General features: G+C 39.2%; 1 long non-coding RNA gene across 1 annotated transcript in view; it reads left to right on the top strand.

The window, feature by feature from the left end:
- The window catches only part of LOC115493772 (uncharacterized), an 83,862-nt gene that overhangs the window by 28,436 nt on the left and 32,896 nt on the right, over nt 1-22,530 (top strand). The window contains exon 2 of the long non-coding RNA XR_012053916.1: nt 22,237-22,330. This is a non-coding gene — a long non-coding RNA (uncharacterized lncRNA). The remainder of the gene's footprint in view (nt 1-22,236; nt 22,331-22,530) is intronic.

The raw sequence follows: 22,530 nt of genomic DNA, 5'->3' as shown, positions 1-22,530 counted from the left end.
GCTCTAAACTGCAAAAGAAACAGAAGAGGGAAAAGAAGTGTGGTGAACTAGAGAAAATCCATGGGTTTGAAAAGTAAGAACAAGAGAAGGCATCTGTCTTGATCATATACTGCATGGAAAGCTGAGCTGAGCCAGACTCGAAGAATCAAAGTAGTAGTGAAGAAAAGAATAGAAGATAGGGTAAGTCTGCAAAGAGACTATCACAAAAGAATGACATTCAAAAGTGTGCCTGTGGGGCAATGATGTGCAGGCTTGTGTGCTGGAAGTTGAATCCTGTCACGTGTTGTGCTACTGCACATCAACAGCAAAGGCTGCCCAGTCTATCCTTTCAAATACCTTTCTTAACCACATAGGCAACTGAGTAGAATATTTTCTTATTGCCCAGGAACATCCTGGCTGGGGAGACTGACCAAGACAGAACTTACTGACTGTATGTAAGGTGCAATTGTCTGTGAGTAATAACCAGGCTGTAGGTAGAGAGGCAGAGAGCCGTGCTCTGCCACTGTTCTCTTCCTTCTGCACATTGGATGCTGCACTTGCAGCATGCAGTGGAACACCTCTTTTCCACTGGTGCTGTGAAGTGCCTGCATACGCACCTGAATGGGTGCAGTGATGTCTTTTCTATCTCTTAGACTGTCTCCCAAGAAAGGACTAGGGTTAAGAGCTGGGATACCTGGAAGAGGGAGGCAGTAGATTTCAAGACACGGGATTTTCACTAAGGGAGTGAAACTGCTCCCCAACAGATCAGCAAGGTAGCTGCACACCACACCAAGTCATGCCATGATCACAGAATCACAGAATAGATTGACTTGGAAGGGAAGGGTGATCTAATTCACCCCACTATCATAGGCAGGGACACCTCCCACTAGAACAGGTTGCTCAAAGCTCCAACCAGCCTGACCCTGAACACTTCCAGCAATGAGGCATTTGCAACTTCTCTGGGCAACCTGTTCCAGTGCCTCACCACCCTCGTAGTAAACAGTTTCTTCCTTGCGTCTAACACAAACCCACTCTCCTTCAGTTTGAAGCCATTGCACCTGTCTGTAGCTGCTCTTGTAAGTAGTCTCTCTCCATCTTTCTGTTATCCTGCCTTCAGGTACTGGAAGGCTGCAATTCTCTTTTCCAGACTGAACAATCCCAGTTCTCTCAGTCTTTCCTCGTAGGAGAGACACTCCACCCCTCTAAACAACAAGATGGCCTCCTCTGGACTCATTCCAACAGGTCCATGTCCTTCCTGTGCTAGGACCCCAGAGCTGGGATGCAGCACAGCAGATGGGGTCTCACCACAGCAGAGCAGAGGGGCAGAATCACCTCCCTCACCCTGCTGCCCAAACTGATTTTGCTGCAGCTCAGGACGCAATCAGCTTTGTGGGCTGGAAGCACACACTGCTGACTCGTGTCCAGCCTCTCATCCAACACTATATTTTTAGGCAATATGTTTGCAGAAGTTGGTTCCTGCAGGGCAGTGAAGGAATTAGTGTTGTCTGAAAATATTCTTTTTTTATGAAGCTTTAGCAAAGAAAGTTATGATCCTTTTCAAGAAGAATGACTTAATCTGTGTTAAAAAAAAAAAAAAAAAAAAAAAAAAAAAAAAAAGAGAAACGCAAACTGAAAGTTCCTGCTAGCATAGCCACATGGTCTGGAACAGATTTCCATAGAAGTGTGTTATTTCTGGATGTGAGTACTGTGTCTTTGAATAAAATGTTGAAAAACAGTATGGGTATGCTCCTTGTGCACATTTCCAGAAAGATAAAGCTGATTACAAAAAAAAAAAAAAAAAAATTAGCTCAAATAATAAGTAGTTTAAAATTTTAATGGAATAAGAGAGGCCAAGCAGAACCAGTCAGTCATTTAATTACAAATAAATGAACGTAGACACATAAGAAGTCATTTATGTCATGTTCTCTCTGGAAGTCAAAACCTCTTCATTCATAGTGGAATGAGGCTCTACTTGAACACAGCTCCTAGTCGGATCCCAGTTTGGCTTTTTTTCCCCCTAAAGATCTCATTTACAGCACTCTTTTCAACATTTTTTTCAACATTTTTTTAAATTTTAAATTCAGAAAATTTTTATTACTGCATGTCTCAGTATTTTTTTCTTAAACTTCAGTGAACACATAAAAAATAGAAGGGTCATTGTAACACAGATTAATTAGAATATTTTTCAGCAGTGGTCTTGCTTGTTCCAATAAAAGAAGATTGCCATGCAGAAGTCAGAAGAATAGAAATGCACTATTGACACCTGTTCTTTCTGACAACTGCAGATTTCTCCTACACTAGGGACTCGTGGCAACAAGGGAGGTAATAGAACAACTTCTATTTGCGAACTTTTCACAACTCCTAGAAGCAAAAAAAGCCTGTAAATCAAATTTGTTCTATATTTTATGCAATAGGCAGCAGTCTCTATTTGCCTATAAACCAGTAAATGGAGCAGTAGGAGAATAGTTCTCTCAAGTACTACCACCTTACTAGATGGTAACAGCAATTCATTGTTCAGGTTCCCATAATAAATATTCATGCTTTTATGGGTTCCTGTATCTGAAAAACCTGGTGAGGTATGCAGTCAGTATTTTTTATTTATTTCATTTTCTTAGGAAAAAATGTTTTGAGATCGGCAGATGAGTAATTGTGGCCTCTATCAGCCTGACACCTTTGTGAAGCTGGTGGCTAAAGAATAGATCCATCATGCACATTTGGAGTTTTTTAGCAAAACTGGCTGGCAGATGGCTCGTTCACTTAACTTAAACAGAGGTTTCCTTCAGGTACATCTACCACTATAAGTCTTTTTTGTACCTCACAGTACCTCTGATCGTGAGGTAAGTGGAAGCTTTTGCATTGAAATTATTGCATAAGTTTTGGGTGAGGCAGAGTCAATTAACATTTATATATATAGAAAGCTTCAAAGACTTATGTGTGATTGAGAATATGGCTGTGGAAAAACAAAGATTATGCGTTTGGATGGAGGCTAGAAACAGTATGCTCCTTAACAGTGAGTGTGCTGTGGGATTGCAACACTTAAGAGCTCTAAAATAGGCACAAAATGTAACTGCTCACTGATTATATTCTGCACTTGAAACAGAAAACAAACATTAGAATGGGAAAAATATGCTTTGTAAGTAGGCAGTAGTGACTTTCTCATTGAGGCTGCTTCTGTATAGCAGAAAGAAAGAAAAGCTAAGCTTTCATTTTAATAACTATTTGAAGTTTTGGTTTAAATGGATGAAGTTTCCTGCTAAGCAGCTCATATTATTTTTCTTTTCATCCTTGTTAGCCTGACAGATGATTTTGGAGCCAAACAAGAGCTGAAGAAAGAAACCTGAAATATTGCAATTCTGACTGGCAGGGTCAATTACACTGTCTTTATCTGAAGAATTGAGAAAGTTCAATGAAAAAAAGTTGTAGGTCTGAGAAGGTGGCCCTGAGAAGGATCCTATCCTGTCTGTGTACTGCCATAAACTGCTTCCTTCCATGGGACCAGGCATGTGAGTTTCTGCATAGATACACTAACATTTCCAGGAAATCTCTCTAACTTGTTGTTTCAGGTGGAAGTGACACATATTTGGACAAGATGCTGCGTTAATAGTGCCAGTGGCATCAGCCATCCTGTGGGATATTGACAGCACTGCAGGAGATAAAAAGACCTGTGCAGCTGAAAGCACAGCCCAGTTCAGACTGTTCATGCATACAGCTTTGCATGATATATGCCTTTGGGATAAGAAAAGATAGAATCATGGAACTTGTACTGTCCTCAGGCACCCCAGGAACTCAGTTGAATAGGCAAGATTTAAGTAGGAAGCCAAACCTGCTGCAGTAGTTTGTCATGTAATCTTTAACTGGGATTTACTCTGTGTACGTGCAGTTTTGTGGCATCTATTTACAGGAACAGAACTTGTTTGCTGGCTCTCCTCTACCTTCCTCCTTGGCAGGTTGAGTGCTTCCATAGCATTAGCCTGGTGCAGTGACCAGTGTATTTTCTCCATTCTCTTCTGCAAGGAGGAAGATTTTTGTGTGTGCTATCTGTGTACATGTTTGGATGTCTGGCTGTAAAGGGAAAGAACACCACATATCTGCATGCTTATAAAAAGTGAGTTTTTACTTCTCTTGTTTTTGAGCTCCCTGAGGTGAGTCCTCTTATGCAATGCTGTCAGTACCACTTCTTTGCCTAGAGAGGTACCACACCTGGCCCATGCTGGATTGCCACTGATCATTCAGGCAGCACAGGTGCTTTTGCGTTGTGATGGACTGTCCTGTCAATATGCAGATCTTTTGCTCTGGGCTTTTTCTGTTATGTGCGGTATGACCTCATTTCACAGCAGTTTTATATTTAATAGGGAATGGTTCTCAGAAAAAGGGGGGTGTCGAAGGTACAGTAACTCTCACAATAGGTAAAGCACTGAATAAGACACAACTTGCAAAGTCATAATGATAATAGAAACAGCAGTGACAATGTCCTGGGTCAGTGCTTTATGTGCATATGTTTCAAATTCATGCAAGGAATCCTATTAGAGCTTTAAAATAATTTGCTTTGCCTCAGCAAGTTTTTGTGCTCATTTAAACCCCTGGTTTATCATTATGAAGTGTGTTAACATTCCCATGTTCAGTGCTTATTTCTATCCTGAGAGAAATAAACAAATAATACTTTGCAAATGTGTTTCTTGGGAAAGGAGGATAAGCAGCAGCAGGGTATCATTTGCACTCAGAGCTGATTGCTTTAAAAAGCTTCTCAAGAGTTCAAAAGGTTAAAAAACAGACTTGGTGAACATGTGCATATTACTTATATTTTCCTTTTTTTGCTCAGAATGGATTTACAGAGCTGTCTTTTGACAGGCATGAAGCAGTGCCAGTTACTCAAGTCTTGGATGAAAGAGGAGAAAGCACTAAGTCGTATTTGCACAGTAATTCTGAGAGACTGCTAGCCTCAAGTGTAGGCTGCTCCCTGCTGCTGCTACTATATATACCCCATGAAAGACTGGCTTAAAGTGTAATGAAACCACAGTAGGAAAAGATGTTTTCCTTTTCCACAAGTATTTGGAAACAAATAATATCTTTTGAAACAGTAATATCGCCCCTGGTAAAAGACAGGCATGCAAATGCCCACAGCAAAGGTTCATGTAAGGCCATTTAGAAACGGGCATTACAGAAGTGGACGGAGCTCAGAGGGTGTTGTTTGAGTGGAAAGGTACATGGAAGTAATGGAAGAAGAAAGTGGGAGTTCATTGAGAGCGTGATCCTGAACCAAGAACATTGTGCTGTCGGGCCTTGGAATGGCAAAAAGAGATGTTGGCTCATGCTGTGCAATGGTGTATTCAGGAAACAGAACTTTGTCAATAAGGAGGAACGCACCAGGGATATTTCGTTTCAGCTCTGATTTATTTTCCTGAAGTAACTAATGACTAATATGGAAATGCTTTCCATTTTCAATGAACAGTAAGATTCAGAAATTATTTCATGCTTTCCTTCTGAACATTTACCTGGATACAGTTAGAATTCAGACCTAATTTCTGCTAATCACCTACTGTCAATTGCAATTCTTTTTGAAAAAGTACATATCGATTCTTATAAAGTAGGGACAGTCAGTTGAGGACTTAGACAAAGACCAGCACATTTCATGTGATGTAATACATTTTTCCAGTGGAAAGACTAGTATATAATTTGACAGTGTTTTAATATTGAAATTAACTGAATATGCAAATGTTGAAAACTGCTCAGTCAAACCAGTTCTTAGTATCTTGGAGCCTGTTTCTTGGGATTTAAATAGAAGTGGCTTGGCTTTTCAAATATCTCAATACTTGCATCACCCCTTGGCTTAATAAGCACATCTTCTGTGACACAATCACAGCACAACGCATTTATAAATCTGTCATGATAACATCCATGGAATTTGCTTGTTATAGAAATGTGTTGTGGCAGCAGGTGATGGAAATGTTAAAAAAAATGTATTATAGCTAGATATTTGAATCACTGTCAGGTTTTATACTAAAATTGCCTTGTAGGAGGTACAGCAATTCTGAACAAAGACTTTGCAATTTATAAATGGAAACTTTTACACTACAGCACTTTCTTCATGCATGGTTAGGGTTCTTTAGAAGAAAAAAAAAAAAAGGCAGAATGATGCAATGTTAACACTTATGAGTAATGCATGATTGATGATCTCCTAAAGGCAATGAGAGAGAAAATTACCTCCTTCTCTCATTTAAGGACACTATTAGAAGACTCAATGAGTTCAAAGCTCAGGAAATTATGTTAAGAGGACTGAATCAGTCTTTTAAAAAATCAGGATAAATTATTTTCTCAGCAGTTCCAGGCTAGGATTTCTTTTAATGTACTGTAAAAGAAGAATATTTTGACACTCTCTTACATGGTTCTCTTAAAAAGTATCTGTCACCACATTTGTGATTTACTTGCACAGGTACAATTCTCTTCATGTGCTAAATGTGCTGCAATCTGCAACCACTCAAATTAATACATTTTAAATGCTATGTATGTCCTAGTACCTCAGAGCAGGAAGTAAAAGGATCCTTCTTTTGGCTGAGCAGGTAATATGGTACACTGGGAAAGAACAGAAGGAGATAACTGCCGCGGTGCCTCTGGTGGTCTGCAGCTAGCTCGATGTTAGGCATGCTGGACAACGAAGGCCACCCCCTATGACCCTCGTGGGCGAGGGGTGTGACCTGTCAGTCCTGCTGCACCAGACCTGTAAAGGAGCCTGTGCGACTGTGATAAAGACACGGGAGTCATCCTTCTGGGGTACCGCAGCTCCAAGTTTACTGTTGGTCTACAACACCCACCTTGGCTTGAACAGGGTATGCCCCAAAAGGCAGCAGGGTATAGCTGGCAGGGGATTATAACAGGGGGTGGCAACACGGGGAGGGAACAGCAGTGAACCAATGGGGAATAACCAGGGAGTGGTGAAGGAAATGACAATCAAGGGAGGTATCCAATGGTGAGGGGGAAGGAGGGGTCCCCGGGGATTGACCTATCACCTAAGGCCCTGGCTGGAAGGTTCTGGATAGAAGGGAGAGGCCTCAGGGTGACAGACAAGCCCCGGGGTGGGATCAGGGGAATGACTCAGCATAAAGTTATGTAACTAGGGTGGGGAAAGGGAAGACTGACAGGTGAAAGGGGGAGGAGGAGAAGGAAGGATGGACCATAAGAAGGAAGGAGGGAGAAACCATAATATGGGGAGTCTGAAAACGCACCCCAACAACTCCGCAGATAACACCATTTAAAACACCGGGAGTGTTTTCTCCTGCAGGGTTTGTGAGTGAGACTGAGCGTCAGCTAGCAATGTACACTTCTACTGCTAGAGACAGGTAAAAGGGAAATGGTGCTAAAGAGATTTAAGGATACTTTTTTATCTTTTCTTTTTTTTTTTCATTTTTTTGCCTTGAACTTTATGTAATTAGCCGTCTCATGGCATTGCTGTAGCGTCTGTCAGGAGCCAGTGAGACGTGTGCTGCAGCTGATCAGAGAAATATGAGACTGGGTCTGTCCTGTCAGAATCCTACTGGGGCATGGCAGCACCTTTTGAGCTAGTTTCAGAAGATAACAAGACTTACAGTGTCTGTGTGTCTGTCTGATCTGAGCCTACTGACTTTAGCAGAAGTTGTCAGAATGATTAAACATTTGGGAGAGGTAGTTGTCTCAAATGCCTTATGCTCTACAAGTTTTCAGCAGGCAGAGAAGAGGCAGTTTGAGCAGCCTTGTAAAAGGAGTGCCCATTGTAACAGCAACTCCACCCTTATGAGGCACAGGGGAGTCTATATGAGACAGTTTATATGGTGCAGGCACCTCAAATGGGAAGACTATCAGCGGGGACTGACCCTGTGTGAGGTGTTAGCAAACCCAGTCACAAGAGACATCCTTACTAAGTCAGGTTTCATAGTTCTTGTCACTTCTGAATCTTGTAAAAACATCTGTTCCTCAGATGGACAAAACGTAAGATCTTGATTCCAAACATGGCATGTTTTAACACAGCCTTTAAATTAGGGGGGCATTTCACTACTTACAAAATGCAAAATGTGTCTTGTGTGAGGTTCTAACCAAAATCCCTTATGGGAGGGGCCTCCAAGAATGACACAATTTATATCAGCATTTATTAATGTTATGCTGCAAAAATCTGTATGTTCAAAGCATAAACACCTTTCTAATTTAAAGAGGATCACAGTGTAACATGCCTCTATCATATCACAGTGTAACATGCCTCTATCCTAATGTCTTAATATGGGTTTTTAGATGTATTTCTTGGGATATAAGAACAATTTTGTGACTTTTGCTATTGAGTAAGAGAGAAAAATTATTTCTGATCTACCTCCAGACAGGAAGGTAATTGGCAATTTTCCTACTTCAGAACCTTTATTTGCTGTAATATAGAAATGTAACACTAAAATTCCACATTATCATCTTAATACAGCAATTTATTACAAATAAGCAGAAATTGTATATTAATATTTTCTGTCAGGCTAAAAGAGCTGAGGTTGTTCAGCCTGGAGAAGAGAAGGCTCTGGAGAAACCACATTGCCTTATACAAAATAGGGAGAGTGACTTTTTACACAGGCAGGTAGCATTAGAACAAGGGGAAATGGTTTTAAACTAAAAGAGGAAAAAGAGGAGAGATTTAGATTAGATATCAGGAAGAAATTCTTTACTGTGAGGGTGGTGAGGCACCAGAACAGGCTGCACAGAGAAGTTATGGATGCTCCATCCCTGGAAGTGTTTAAGGCCAGGCTGGATGGGACTGAGCAATTCAGTCTAGTGGAAGGTGTTCCTGTGCATGGCAGTGTGGGTGGAACTAGATGGTCTTTAAGGTCCCTTCCAACCCAAGTCATTCTATGATTCCATGATTCTCTGATTAATAATAGACCATCTAATTTACTTCTGTCTATACCAGCTTTAAGGGTACAAAAAGGTAAAAAGCAACACTTTAAAGGTAAAAGCAGCACTTGAGAGGCAAGGGAAGTAAATAAATTAACATTATCTTTTCGTTGCCTTTTGAGTAACTTAATACCTGTCCTGTTATTTGGCCTAACATCTTCCCTTTGAGCTCTTGAGATTACTTCACCATGTCAGACAAAATATCTGCATTTTAATAGTCACTTAGAAATGACATGGGAATCAATTCTCTGCAGTCTTGGTCAAGACTAATGCTTTCCTAACACCACAGCATTGTAAAATAATATGAATTTCAATGAGTTTCTTGAATTTACCAGACAGGGTTAACATTCCTGTTTTCCCTTTGCTGTTTGGAAATAGATGGGTTTTTCTAAACACCAAAAAAAAAAAAAAATCCATTCTTTTTCAGACTGTCAATATCAAGATATATAAAAGTGATAAATAAAAAAATAATAACAGTAATGTATCCGTGTTAAAATTGCTCTCTTATTACATTGCATCAATTGCTCTCATAAAATAGCAGTTGCCTCACAGCTACCATCACAGAAGTACAGAAACTACCCTTCATTGCAAGTGCAGCAGACAGGAAAATGGTATTGGCTGTGTCTAGATTAACTGAGCCAGAGGCAGTTCTCAGCTCGTTTGTGGTAAGCTGCTAGACATTTTGTGACATGTCCATGAGAGACTCCTTTCCTGTCCTCCTTCAGATTTGTGGTTTATTTGTGAAGGAAGCAGGTGTGTAGGTGTGAAGGGTTACATTTGCTGCCTGAATGAAGCCTGCTGGTGGGACAGTCCAGGAGCATGTTTTTGATAAACAAGTTAGATTTAACCAGTATCTACATACCTTCACATAGCTGAACATGCCAGTAAAAGCATTATGCTTCCACATGAACAGGCTTACTGAAAATTTAGTTTAAAAAGTTTAACACAAACCATTAAAGTGCTGGCTTCATCATAATTAAAAACTAATCAGGCCCATCACTGCTGAAACATCAGCTTCTCTTGTTTGTATACAGAGTACATCATTAATTTATTTAAATGTCAGCAGCAGACTTCATCAAGGTTCTCTCTATACATGATGTGAAGTTATTGCTGCCATTCACTTCAGTGGGTTCAGCACAGTGTAATTCAGGCATGGTCTTGGACACATCCTTTAAAGTCTTTGATGCTCAAGTGTCACAGACTGTTCACTGGTGACTTAATACTTTTATACCAGGAGTGCTTTTTTAGGATATTTACAGCTTTTCTGCCCACTGGGACTGAGAATAGCATCCTCTTCTATTCTGCCACAGCTTATTTCCCTGGCTTCCTAGATGACCTGAAATTTCATGAGTGCCTGATGGTTGTTTTGTTGAAAGGAATTTTTTGACACAAGCTACATTTTAGATAAAAGATGCAGATCATACAATTAGCATGAGTAGAAAAAAAGTCCCCGAAAGCATCGGATCCCTAAAGATTTAGGAAATTGAGTGTATTAACTTTAACTTCTGCATAATGAGATGTGCTTGATGTGTTGAGTTTATGCATTAGCCTTTCATCCTAGAAACCTGTGTTTAAAACCAGAATCAAGCAGAAATTAATTTGTTAACCTGATACAATTATCTTTTGAACATTAATTCACCTTATACAAGTCAGAGCATAGTCTGATCTGCCTGGATGCTAAAGAGCAGGCAACTGAAACAGCATGGAACACAGCCAGCTCTCTTCTGAGCACCTACAGAGCAGTCAGGCCCTGTTGGTCCAATGCTTTCCCTTTAGTAAAGTTGCTGCTGCTGTAGGTTTTCCCATTGTTCAGCTGACTTCTGTGCTGCCAGTATATATGAGTTGAAAATATGCCCCTGTGGTTTTGCAATATTAAAGTAATGGTTTTCTACTTAGATTTCATCTAATTAAGACACAAAGAAAAGTCATCTTGGCTAATTATTTTAAGATTACATGCTCTAAAAGAAAAGAGATAGAGAAGCACACTGCTTCAGTGGCCAAAAATACATAAGCTGTGAAAAGAGGAGCCTTATTAGGGTTGCTGTTTTTCATCACTGTGCTCCATTACATTATGTCAAAATCAAATTTCATTAGGCTAGCAGAGCACCAGCTGACATGCACATTCAATCAGGGCTTTCTAAAGCACGCTCCCATTTTATTATGTGCATTGTAGGCAGTACTTAAATATTAACTGAGCACAAATTCCACTTAGAAGCATTTTAAAAATAACTCTTGATGCATTCTTTTTCACGCTTTTAACAGCCTGAGGCTTTGGGTAAGGAGAGGAGACAGCTACCCAAAGTGCTCAATTTCTCAGCTATGCTGAACCAGTAAGAATCAACAAGAATTCAGTACAAAATCCTTATTGTTCAAGTCCTTAAAGTATAAAGACATTGGGACAGTTAAATGTAAGCATCTAATTCAGGTTTAGACCTTCAGACACAGCTATTTTTTTTTTTTTAAGTCCCAAACACAGATATTTTAATTTGCATAATAGGAGTGTACATTTATGTATTTGTGAGCTAAGGATGAACAGTCCTTCTCCTTTTCATATATAATCTCTCTAAAAATATGTCTGCATACTTGTGCAATCGTACAAGTTGTAAGAGGTATTCCTGGATTTGATTGATATTTGCCAGCCTGACTGTCAGAGCAGCACCTATCTTGGATCTGCTGTAAAGTGGAGCCATGGAAGTGTGAGCTTGCTTTTCTTTCACTGATGAATTCTTGAGTTATGTTTTGTTCTTATTCGCCTGAGGTGCATTGTCGCCCCCCAGGTGAGGCTGGGAGTAAAAAACTCCCAAACAGTGTGTTTCTGTTGTATTTGGTGTGCTTGTGGCACTCTGGCATCCATCCTTGTATCACAAAACAGAGATCCATGTTCTTCCTTCCCACCTTGTAGTGGGGGACCCTTTCCAAAATGTCATACTCCCTCTTGGTAGCTGCCAGTTTAGACAGCTCAGTGTCACAGCTCTAAAATGGGAAGTGGAAGGTTCTCCACAACTCTTACACAATGTGGACATTTCCTGTGGAGTTGAAAGAAATATGGTTGAGACCCTGGCACTAAAGGAGAGATACACACCAGAGCTCTCATTTCCTGAGCAAGGTCAATGATTTATGGGCAATCAGTTATGGAGACGCTGTCTCTCATTATGACACATGAGTTTTGGAAAGTACTTAACCTATGAAGAGGGATGAAGTAATTAAACATGGAGCTCTAAGACAGACACCTGACCTGGAGAGAATGAGAGTCCACATGCAACTTCTGATGCCTCACCTATTCTCTTCAGCGTGCTGCAGTTGTGTTCCCAATTTTAGTAATACCTATGGTATTCTTCTGTGTTTCACCTTCAGCCTTAAGGTATCCTTCCCATGAAAAACTACAAAATTTTGTCTCATCTACAAGTGGCTCAAGTCATCTCCATAAACTATAATACACCTCTTGCAACAGGGTAATGCAATACTGAAGCTGCAACCCAGCAGTAAGTACATCATAGCCCTTTCAGCAAGCTCAGTTTTCTCATCATGCCTCTGTGTGGGAAGCTGTGGTACAGTGTGGAATGTCATGCAGATATGATGTGCTCCCTATCTTGCCTTCCAAACTGCTTTCTTTTTGTCTTTAATTCTTAAAAAGGGGTGTTGGAGATGCCTCCTGAAGTGATGGCATTGCTGTGGTCAAAGAGCAATCATTAGTTCATGTCAGTGTAATGCCAGACACTGCTAGAAGTTAAAATCCAGCTTTCCTCTAATGTCAGTTTACTCTGAAGTGAACATCTGTACATCTGTAATAAGGAAACATTTTCCCATGAAACATTTTCCTATCAATCCTGGCATTTCAATTCTTTACACTTTCATTATTCTTGACTAAGAAATGCAACAGGCAGATATCAGAGACTACCCAGTGGAATAAACAACAGCCCTTATAAATACAAAGATGATAAATAAGAGCTGGGTATCTGTCAATTTAAATGGCATTCAGCAAGTGAACTTTTAATTGAGATGAAGCATTGTGGCACAATGTATTCCATTTATTACTTTTCATTAACTTTCATGTGACCTATTTCTCTGTCTCTTGACAGGTTCATCCTGAGAACTTCACAGACAAAATGATATTTTCCTTTTCTGTCTGCTCAAGTGTAATCTCAGTTTGAAGCATTGCTTAGCATTCACTGCTAAAAGAAATAATGCCAAAGGCATTAAACAGTGCCTCATACTCCCCCTTCTGTTGTTTAATTTTCCTCCTGTTTTTTTACCTTACTTCTCTTACAGTCTGGAAAAAAATATTTGGTGAGCAATCTTCATGGTTTTCTTTTTTGGCCAATTGAAATGAGACAAATGTTTTGCAGTTCTTGATCTCATGAAATAACAGGAAACAAGAAATGCTAGAAACTATGGTTAACCTTAGTCCTTAAACAAATTACAGGCATATGTTAAGTGATTAGTAATTATGATCATAGTCACCAACTTTTGCATTCATAGGAGTATTTTTATCTTCAGTTTCTCTCTGTGTTTACTTGATTCCTACTATAAAGGCAGCAAGAATGTAATTTCAGTGGTTTTGAGTATAAATACAGATTTCTCTTAGATCTTACTATGTTCTTGCTGAATTTCATTTTCCTGAAGTGAGTGGGGATTCTAATATGAATTCTGCCTGGTGAAAATCCCTTCCAGTTTCAGCTAAATAGTGGTTACTCTGTACCTCCATTTTTTAAATTCTAAATTATTTCAAGTCCTACTTTAAAAACTAGTGATACAATAACAGAGAGTTTATGAGCATATTAGTTCCTGGGGATACTAGCATCCAACTAAAATGAGTTGAGACAACTAAAGTCCAACTAAGCAGCATCAGGAAAAGGATCTATACATCCATGAGGAAAAGGAGAAAACAAAAGTCTTTCCTTTCTAACCCATGTACCCAAATCCAATATTGAAGGTGCTTATGATCAGCCTAATTTTAAAGCCAGTTTTGAAGAAGTGGTGATGAAATATTTTCAGATGTTCATACTAGCTTACAGAATTTATAGGGTAAATAACATTCACATAAGGCATGTTTCTTGTATGAAATAAGTATCTGTTAAGAAGAAATGTCACTAGAATGTTCTAAAAATATTTTTAAATATTTGAAGCATGAAAAATTAAAATGGTCATTTATGTGTAGGAATATAGTAATTATTTACTGCTGAGAGTGATACTTGGAAAGTATAAATGCAGATTTGGCTAAGCATGAAAATAATTTCTAGTGTATGATTAATTAGAAAAATTATCTTATTGTGTTCAATTTGCTTAAATAATTTTATTATTTGCTGAAAACATTTGTTTGGTTTAACTCAGTAAAACTTATTTAAATCTGCTCCAGTGTGCCACCCAGAAAAGAGCACACCTGCTTTAGGCAGCATCTCTTCTACATAAACCGGAGGTTGCTGTAAATTTTTGTCCAGACGCTCATTAAGAGACAAGCAGGCTGTTTACCTTGGGTTGGATAGTTCCCAAGAGCTAACATGAGGATTAACACTGGTACATCAAATACTGGAGAGTGAATTCCCAGCCTCTAACATGCTCTGCATGAAAGATTATCTGCATCCTCTGTAACCTTTTAATCTGCAACCCAGGAAGTCATCAATTTAAATTCCTGTATTGAAATAAGCCAACAAATACTGACATTTGCTTGCTATCTGATTTATGCTTATATTTACTTAGCTTTTGTTTCCTGAAAATCCCCTCTTCTTTCCCCAGTCACATAATATAGCAGCTCTTGAGAGAAAAAAATCATGTGCAATTTTTTTACTCCAACAACTTTTCTTGGTTTTGTTGCAGGGTTACTTATTTCATCCTGAGTTGTAAAAAGAGTAAGGCTGAATGCTAACATTTTGATTTCTTGAGAAGAGGGTCAGAGCCTAATGTCTTTGTTCCTGTCCCCACACTTGAGCACGTGGTGTAGGTAAGGTGTTATTGGAACAAACACAGGACCTTCATTTCTCATAAGAGGATAGAAGTGCTGTGGGAATGGAGCATCTTTGAATGCCCAAGAAGAATCTGCTTTTTGCCCCTGAGCTGCTGTGCAGCAGGGAGCAAATGGGAGCTTGATTTGCTGTATTGTCAAGGCTGAGAGACTGGTATTGAGAATGATCCCGTGGGAAGAAGCTGGTAGTCCATTAAAACAGCAAACTATTCATTTTTCAGGAAAACATAGATTCAAGTTAAATGATTTCTCATGGATACTTTTGTTCCTCTGAGGCCTGTAACCCCTTCACTGAAAAGGCAACATCCAAAACATCCTATTAGATCATACCTAGATCTAAATATTTTTCGGAAAATTAAAGAGGAAGCATGGACTGTGATGTGTGTTTTGGGGCTGCTTGCTTGACAGATACTAGAATACAGGAGGGAGATAATTGGGGTGGTGGCTAAAAGATTTGGAGGTGGAAGTACTGCTGAAGGTGACTGCATTATACCAACAATTATTTTTTTAGTTTGCTGCCTAGAGACTTTGCTAAATGCCACTGGTCTCAAATATGAAAGCAGAAGCTACTGCTTTATCAAGGTTGTAGCTTAATCCTTTCTAAATGGCAAAAAAGATCACAGCCTTTTCTTCTAGAATAAAAGTTTAAGCAGGCATTTATGCAAGCTTTGTTATAGAGTTTCTTATTTAATAATTTGTTAACTCCAAGGCAAACAAAACTGAAGTGGGATCATAGAGGCATAGAACCCCAAATGTTATTTCACAGTGATATATACATTGCATTATTGCCTGCATTGATAGGTGTTACACATGAATTGTTTCCCTCTGTTTGGATTGTGTTCTATGCAGATTAGAATATAATTTCTCAGACAATTTAAGTTCCTATTTATTGTGCTCATTATTCCAATTTATTTAGCTGTGCTTAAACATCTACCAAAATCATGAAGTACAGTATGAGACAAACTGAAATTTACTCCTAATTAATTTTAAAGACAAGAGAACTGCCTAACATAATCTCAAAGTAAACCTTTATAGTAGAGCTGTGGCTATCTGATTAAATAGCTAGTGAGTTATCTCTTGCTATCATTAACATATTTGTAATTAACTAACAAAATTTCATCTCCCACCTTCTCCAATTGACTTATAGGGTTGAATACTCCTGGCTTGAAAGCACCTTTGAAATTCAGGTCTTCTTCACAAGAGTCCTACAAATGCTTGTATTTTGCCACTACCTATCACAAATTTCCTACTCCAGGTACCATCTGTAGCTCTCACACTTATGTCAACAATGTGTGCTTTCTCACCAGGTGTGAAAAGTATTACTATTCATGCTCTTTGTCTTCTTAATTACATCTTGCCCTTCTCCTTGCTCTGCCTCAGGTATCTTAAGTATTAATCACTTCACAGTCACTTGTGCCAATGTGAGCTTGGCTGTCCACTTACCTCGCTATCATCAACAACAACAAAAAAAAAGCACTGATTACATATTTTAAAGCAGACTGTCTTTCTGGCTCTTCACTGTGAGACTGTTTTTTTCAAATATCTGCAAACCAGTCTCAATCTTCCATTCTTTTCCTCTCTTCATGCATCTTTTGCTGTATTAACTTGTCCAGTAGGTATATTATTTATAAACTGACTTGTAGTCTCTCTGGAACAGCTTTTTATTTAATCTCCAGACTCATTTTATCTCATTAAACTTGTATCACATTTTCTTCTTTTGGAAATAACCATAATTCCATCTGTTATTCACTGAAATATTGCTGGGAAGCCTTCAGTTTGTATTCTTTTCCCATAGCAGAGCAATTTCAAGATAGTTAAATTTAGGAAAAAAGCAGAAAGATACTTTTCTGAGCTACCTAAGCTGTTGCAATTTGGTGACAGCATTAGAAGTAAGTAGAGGTGACAGCATGACTCATTTCATTATACTGAGTACTGATGCAGCACTGGAGAGATGAGATCTACCTATTAAACTGAATTGGCTGGAGTCTGCTTTTAGGGTAGGAGTGTTGGTTTCTTATCTTTACTGCCCCCAGGAGGCTTGAAATTATTCAGAGCAGAGAGTGTTTGCCTGGCAGTTCTCACACAAGCATGCTGATACTTGGCAGAAAATGACCTGGGGGTGCAGGTCGACAGCCAGCTGAAGAAGAGCCAGAGTGTGCCCACATGGCCAATAAGGCCAATGGCATCCTGGCCTGTACCAACAATGGTGTGGCCAGCAGGACCAGGGCAGTGATTGTCCCTCTGTACTCAGCACTGATGAGGCCATACCTCAAATCCTGTGTTCAGTTCTGTGCCCTTCACCACAAGAAAGATATTGAGGGGCTGGAGTGTGTCCAGATAATGGGGACAGTGCTGGGGAAGGGTCTGTAGTGCAAGTCTGATGAGGAGCAGCTGAGGGAGCTGGGGGTGTTTATCCTGGAGACAAGGAGGCTCAAGGGGGTATCATTCTCTACAATCACCTGAAATGAGGGTGTAGTGAGCTGGGGGTCTCTTCTCCCAGGTAACAAGTGACTGAGAGGAAATGGCCTCAAGTTGTGCAAGGGCATGTTTAGATCAGATATCAGGAAAAAAAATTTCATCATGGGAAGGGTAGTCAAGTATAGGAACAAGATATCCAGGGAAATGATGGAGTCACCGTCCCTGGAGGGGAGGTAAAAAGGGTAAAAAGGACATGTGGATCTGACACTTGGGGACACTGGACAAATCCAGTGGTAGACTTGGCAGTGCTGGGTTAATGGTTGAACTCAATGATCTTAGAGAGATTTTCCAACCTTAAAAATTTTATGGTTCTATACCCCTATTACTGTGTTAACATTAGTAAACAGTACCCTAGGTATTGCTAAGGACTATCACTTCTCTAGCTTTTCTTTTGCTGCTCAACTTTTAACAGAATGTATTTTATCAGCTTTCTGGAAGCCTTCTATACCTAGCAGTGTGCTGCAATATTCCTGCTAGATCAAGAAGAGAGCATTGCACTTCAAGGATAAAATGAACACTTAAAAGTCTGTTGGGGGATAGCAATGAGAATAAGCACAAGTCTACAACACATGACCTTCAAAGAAAGACCAAGTGAATTGGTATTTCTGAGAGCAAGCAACAGAAGACTGAACACACTTGAATTAACAGTCTTTAGGAGTATAAAAGGCTGCTTCAGAAAGAAAAAGGATGATCTGTACTCTGTCCATGGTGATTAAGTAAAGGAACACTGAGCTAAAGCTGCAGCAAGAAGATTTGCTCTAAGTCCTTGTATGAACTTGGCATACATAAGAAATCAATTATCACCTGCTCTCTATTGGCTCAGCCATTCTAGCCAGGTTCTTTAGGGTATGTAGGCTGGTTCTGTGAAATACATTACTATAGCAGTTATGTTTTATTATTTTGATTTTGAAAATTCTTTGGCCTTTTAATCCAATTATGACCTTGTTTTGTTATAAATACAAAAATAGTCCCTGCCCTGATGTGACAACTCATAGTGTTAGAAACCACTGTCTTTGATGTTTTGCTTTGTGGTAGGACTTGAAAAACACCAGACATAACTTAAGCTCCTTTGCGCAAGACAGAGTGTACGGACCTGATCAGGACAACTATCCAATATTATTACAGCTAAAAGGCCTTCTGCTCTGTAATGCTATGGAACAAGGTCTCTTCAGGTTCTCAAGCAACCATTGCTCATGATGGGGCAGTATAATTGCAGTAGTTGGTGATCCTATTTTAGGCTTTATTTTAGATAAAGTGTTAAATTAAGTAATCTTTTACTTTGGAAGGCCCTGTGAAAAATAGATTGGTTACAACATAATTCATGCAACAAGAATAAGTCTCCACTCTGTTGCCACTCAGAATGGAAAAGATGCAAAATTTAAAATGACACAAACCCACTCATAACTTCAATAGCTTCTTCAGATGCTTCTCACCATTTCTTGACATCTGCTTGGTTATATTTCTGCAAAATGTTGAAGACTCACAGTGAAAATTATTTGTTTTCTGTTTCAAGGGAGAAAATTTAATCTGAAAAGTTTTAATTTTGTAAATACGGAATTTTACTATATAGATGATTGAACAGGTTACCAAGTGCTTCAGCTAAGAAATTGAGTGAAGAATAGTATTAAGTCATAATTGTCGAGATATTAAAACAAAAATTATTGTCATCATGCTTTCCACTTATGCAGCATCTCTCATTTAAGTCTTGTAATGCTGAAAAAATATTCCAGAAGTCCTGCAAGAATACAGAGACACCAAATATATTCTAACAATATATTCTTACTTGAAGAGAACTTGCAGAGACAGAACAGAGGGAAATTCTTACTCATGTTCTTAAGAGTGAAGAACACAAGATCCAGTAAGGTTTCTTGCTAGTATTCTTAAACTCCCATTTTTCTGACTTTTCTTTCAGAATGATGGTTGCTGTTCTACTACTTTATGAAACTCTATCTAAAACATATAACATTCTTTCTAGCCAGCTTGGTGGAGAGGATTTGTAATTTGCTGTATAAGTATAGAGAAATAAAATAATTTATTTCCCAAGTCAAGTGTATTTACCATGAGGAGAAGAGCTACTTCTATAAAGTTTGGTATTAGAAAAAATAAAAAAGTCTTTGAACTATGGACTAAAATTTCTTCCCCATTGCAGGCTCTTGTTATCTAATCCACTCCCAAATGATTCCTGCACCAGAACAATCTGTGTCTTGAAAGTAAGTTTTAAGGATACTTTTGCAAAATATGGATGCATTTAAATTCTGCAGACCTGAAAGTCATTGGTTATATTTACAATACAGATGTTGTATGCAGAAGATTAAGTGAGGAAATAACAGGCTTTCTGCTTCATTTATTCTGAGAAAGCAAGTGATTTCTGCTGTAAATCTGTTTTTGTATGACTGATGTTTAAATTGACTAGTGCTCTGTGGGAGTCCAGGGCACCCCTCTGTCTGCCCTGGAAGGTCTGGGACTCTGGCAGGGGGTCAGAAGCCCCCCTGTACAGAGTCCCAAGAGACACTGTCTCTGATCTCTGTCCATGGAAAAGAGTTTTCAATCTTACAGGATGAATTACAAGCTCTGAGTGTTTAATATAAGTAATAATTAAGTGTGGCATGGGTGCAAAAGTATTATTTTAGGATTCTAGATAAGGGGTCCAAAGGGGACAAGATGGAGGAAATTGGGTGTGTTTTGTCCTTTTTCTCCTTCTTCATGCCCTCCATGTTTCACTGTAGTGTTGGCATTTTTCTATTGGTTTAGGCTGGGGACACACTGTTCAACGTAGATGATAGATATTGGCACATTATTGTGTATATAGCACAGGTAGTTTCTGGTATATAATCTTTGTAACATCCCACTGAGGGGCAGAGCCCTGCATGCTGCCCTGCAGGACAGACCTGCAGCAGGGCAGCAGAACATGTTAGAGATAAGCAAGAATAAACAACCTTGAAAATAGCACAGACAAATTATGACTTCTTCTTTGGCAGCGGGGCTGACAGAGACTTTCTACAAGCTCGGAATCATCTCAATACTACAGATTCCAACAGTGCTCAAAGAGAAATACATGTCATTTGCTCCTGACATTAACTCAGTTTGACTTTAAAATGAAGTGAATTCTTTATTTTTAACTGCAACAAACAAGCTTTTAACGAGCAAAAGAATGAAAAAACCTATGTTTCTAGATTTCAAGTTTGAGCTGGTTTGACTGCAACTCCTAAGAAAGCGGTGACTCAGCTTTGAAGATTTTTAGTTTGTCTTTGCACTTATAAGGTGTCCATATTGATGTAGATGATTTTGTCACAGGCCTTTACACTAGGACGGAAACTGCATTTATTCCATTTGCAGATAACACTCTCTTTGTGCTAAGAGAGACCACAAAGAACTAAGAGGGAAGATGAGAATTTGGAGAGGTCGTGACAAAACACTGAGTGACATGAAAGTGTGGGATGTGTTTGAGTAAGGATGAGTAAAGGTTCTGTTCTTATACAAGAAGAATCAGCTACACAAGCACAGGATAGATTTCAACATTAGTAACAGCTCTTCAGAAAAGGACCTGGCAGATGTAGTAGATCACAAGCTGAACATGAGGCAACAGTTGCAAAAAAAGGAAATGCTTTAGTACAGTGTTCAAAGAGCCTGCCTGAGAAGGCACATCAGGTTCTCTTTCTGATCTGCTCCACACCCAGGGCCTGGGAGGTGGAATAGGATCTCTACTGAGTTTGCTTTTCGTTCTTTTCTATGATTCAGGTTGTCATTGTACCTGAATGGTCTTACGGGTTCTTCATTACAGTGGTAGAGGTATGTTATGGCCAACATTTTCAAATATAGGTATTTAATCTGAGGCGCATATGTAACAATGTTCTTATCAGCCACATGCATGGTTTAATTCTCACTGCTTGTTTTAAGTTTTGCACATGCTATGGGTAGAGAAGAACATAAGTGCCAACATGACTTGACTGATTGCAGCAGATGCTCCAATACAGATTCCTGAGATCCTAAATTAAGCAGTGATAGGATAATCTGCTACTAATACCTAGTAGCTAAGATTGGCTTAAAATCCGAATAATGCAGTTTATTGTTTCTTCCAGCTTCTGTATTAATTGCAATAACTTAAATTCCAGGTGGTATTGTTTTCCTTTTAAATGTTCAGTCACTTCTTGTGTCATTTTCTGAACTGTAGCCACAGTCTCCACAGTTCAATTGCATGTAGTGTGAAAAATAGTTCTAATAGTTTTTAGAAGTGTCCAGAAGAACAAGTGAATACTTTTGTGGTGGTTGTTAACACTGACAATCTTAACAAAACTGTACAGTTGCCATGAAAACCTCTCAGGTGCAGACTGAATTTTCTGGAAACAAGCAGCCCCACCTCATAGCAGTCAGTAAGCCAGAGGCTAACATGGTCATCTAAATTAACACTGCATGAAAACCTGGGTTTTGTACTTTCCAGGTGTATTTCATAATTGCTGGCAGTCCATTTAAAAACCAACAGCAGATGTTCCACAGTGCATTGTATATTCATTGTGGTAGAGATGGCTTCTACATCATGGCATTTGAGGAATTGGGTTGGAGTATGTGAGGCAAAGGCTTGGGTCTTAGGTGCAAGCCACATGCTAGAAATGAATTTTCTGTTTTATAGGTGAGCACCTGAACACTCAATATCTTAGCATTTCTAGATGGCTTTCTCTGTTAAGTGTTGCCCTCTTTTTTCTGCCAGACGAATTATGAAACATGAACTCATGTAAGAAATTTTTTTTGCCTTTTGCAACAGAAACCTGTTTTTTAAATCAATAAAAGCAATTGTTCTGCCTGTCAGTGGTAGGATATGGTACACCACTCCAGATATTGTTGCACACTTTGTTTTAAGTTTCTGTACTGTTGTTCACTCCCTATTCCCATTTCTCTGTCTTTTTTTTCTGTTTTCCCTTCTACTCTAGCCTTTCCTTGTATGAAGTTGGGAAGCCACCATCTTCCATGCAACTTGCCAGCAAGTCCCATTCTCAAAGGCTTGAGTTGACTGGTATCAGCAGGGTAAGCAGTTCACCTCCCCCACCCTCTCATATATATTAGTCTGCATGTAGCAGAACTGGAGTTCATTTCCCACTTTACCATCTACCAGAAGGCCCAGGGCTGGAGTACTTTTCCCTTTCGTTTCTATCCTATGTTGGTACAAGGATGCCACTAAAAGCTGCTATTGAAGAGATGTCATGGCTTCTTGCCCACCCTCAACT

Source organism: Taeniopygia guttata, chromosome 2, assembly GCF_048771995.1.
Source record: "Taeniopygia guttata chromosome 2, bTaeGut7.mat, whole genome shotgun sequence".
NCBI lineage: Eukaryota > Metazoa > Chordata > Aves > Passeriformes > Estrildidae > Taeniopygia > Taeniopygia guttata.
Note: the sequence above shows the minus strand (reverse complement) of the source record. Positions and strands in the feature narration are given on the sequence as shown.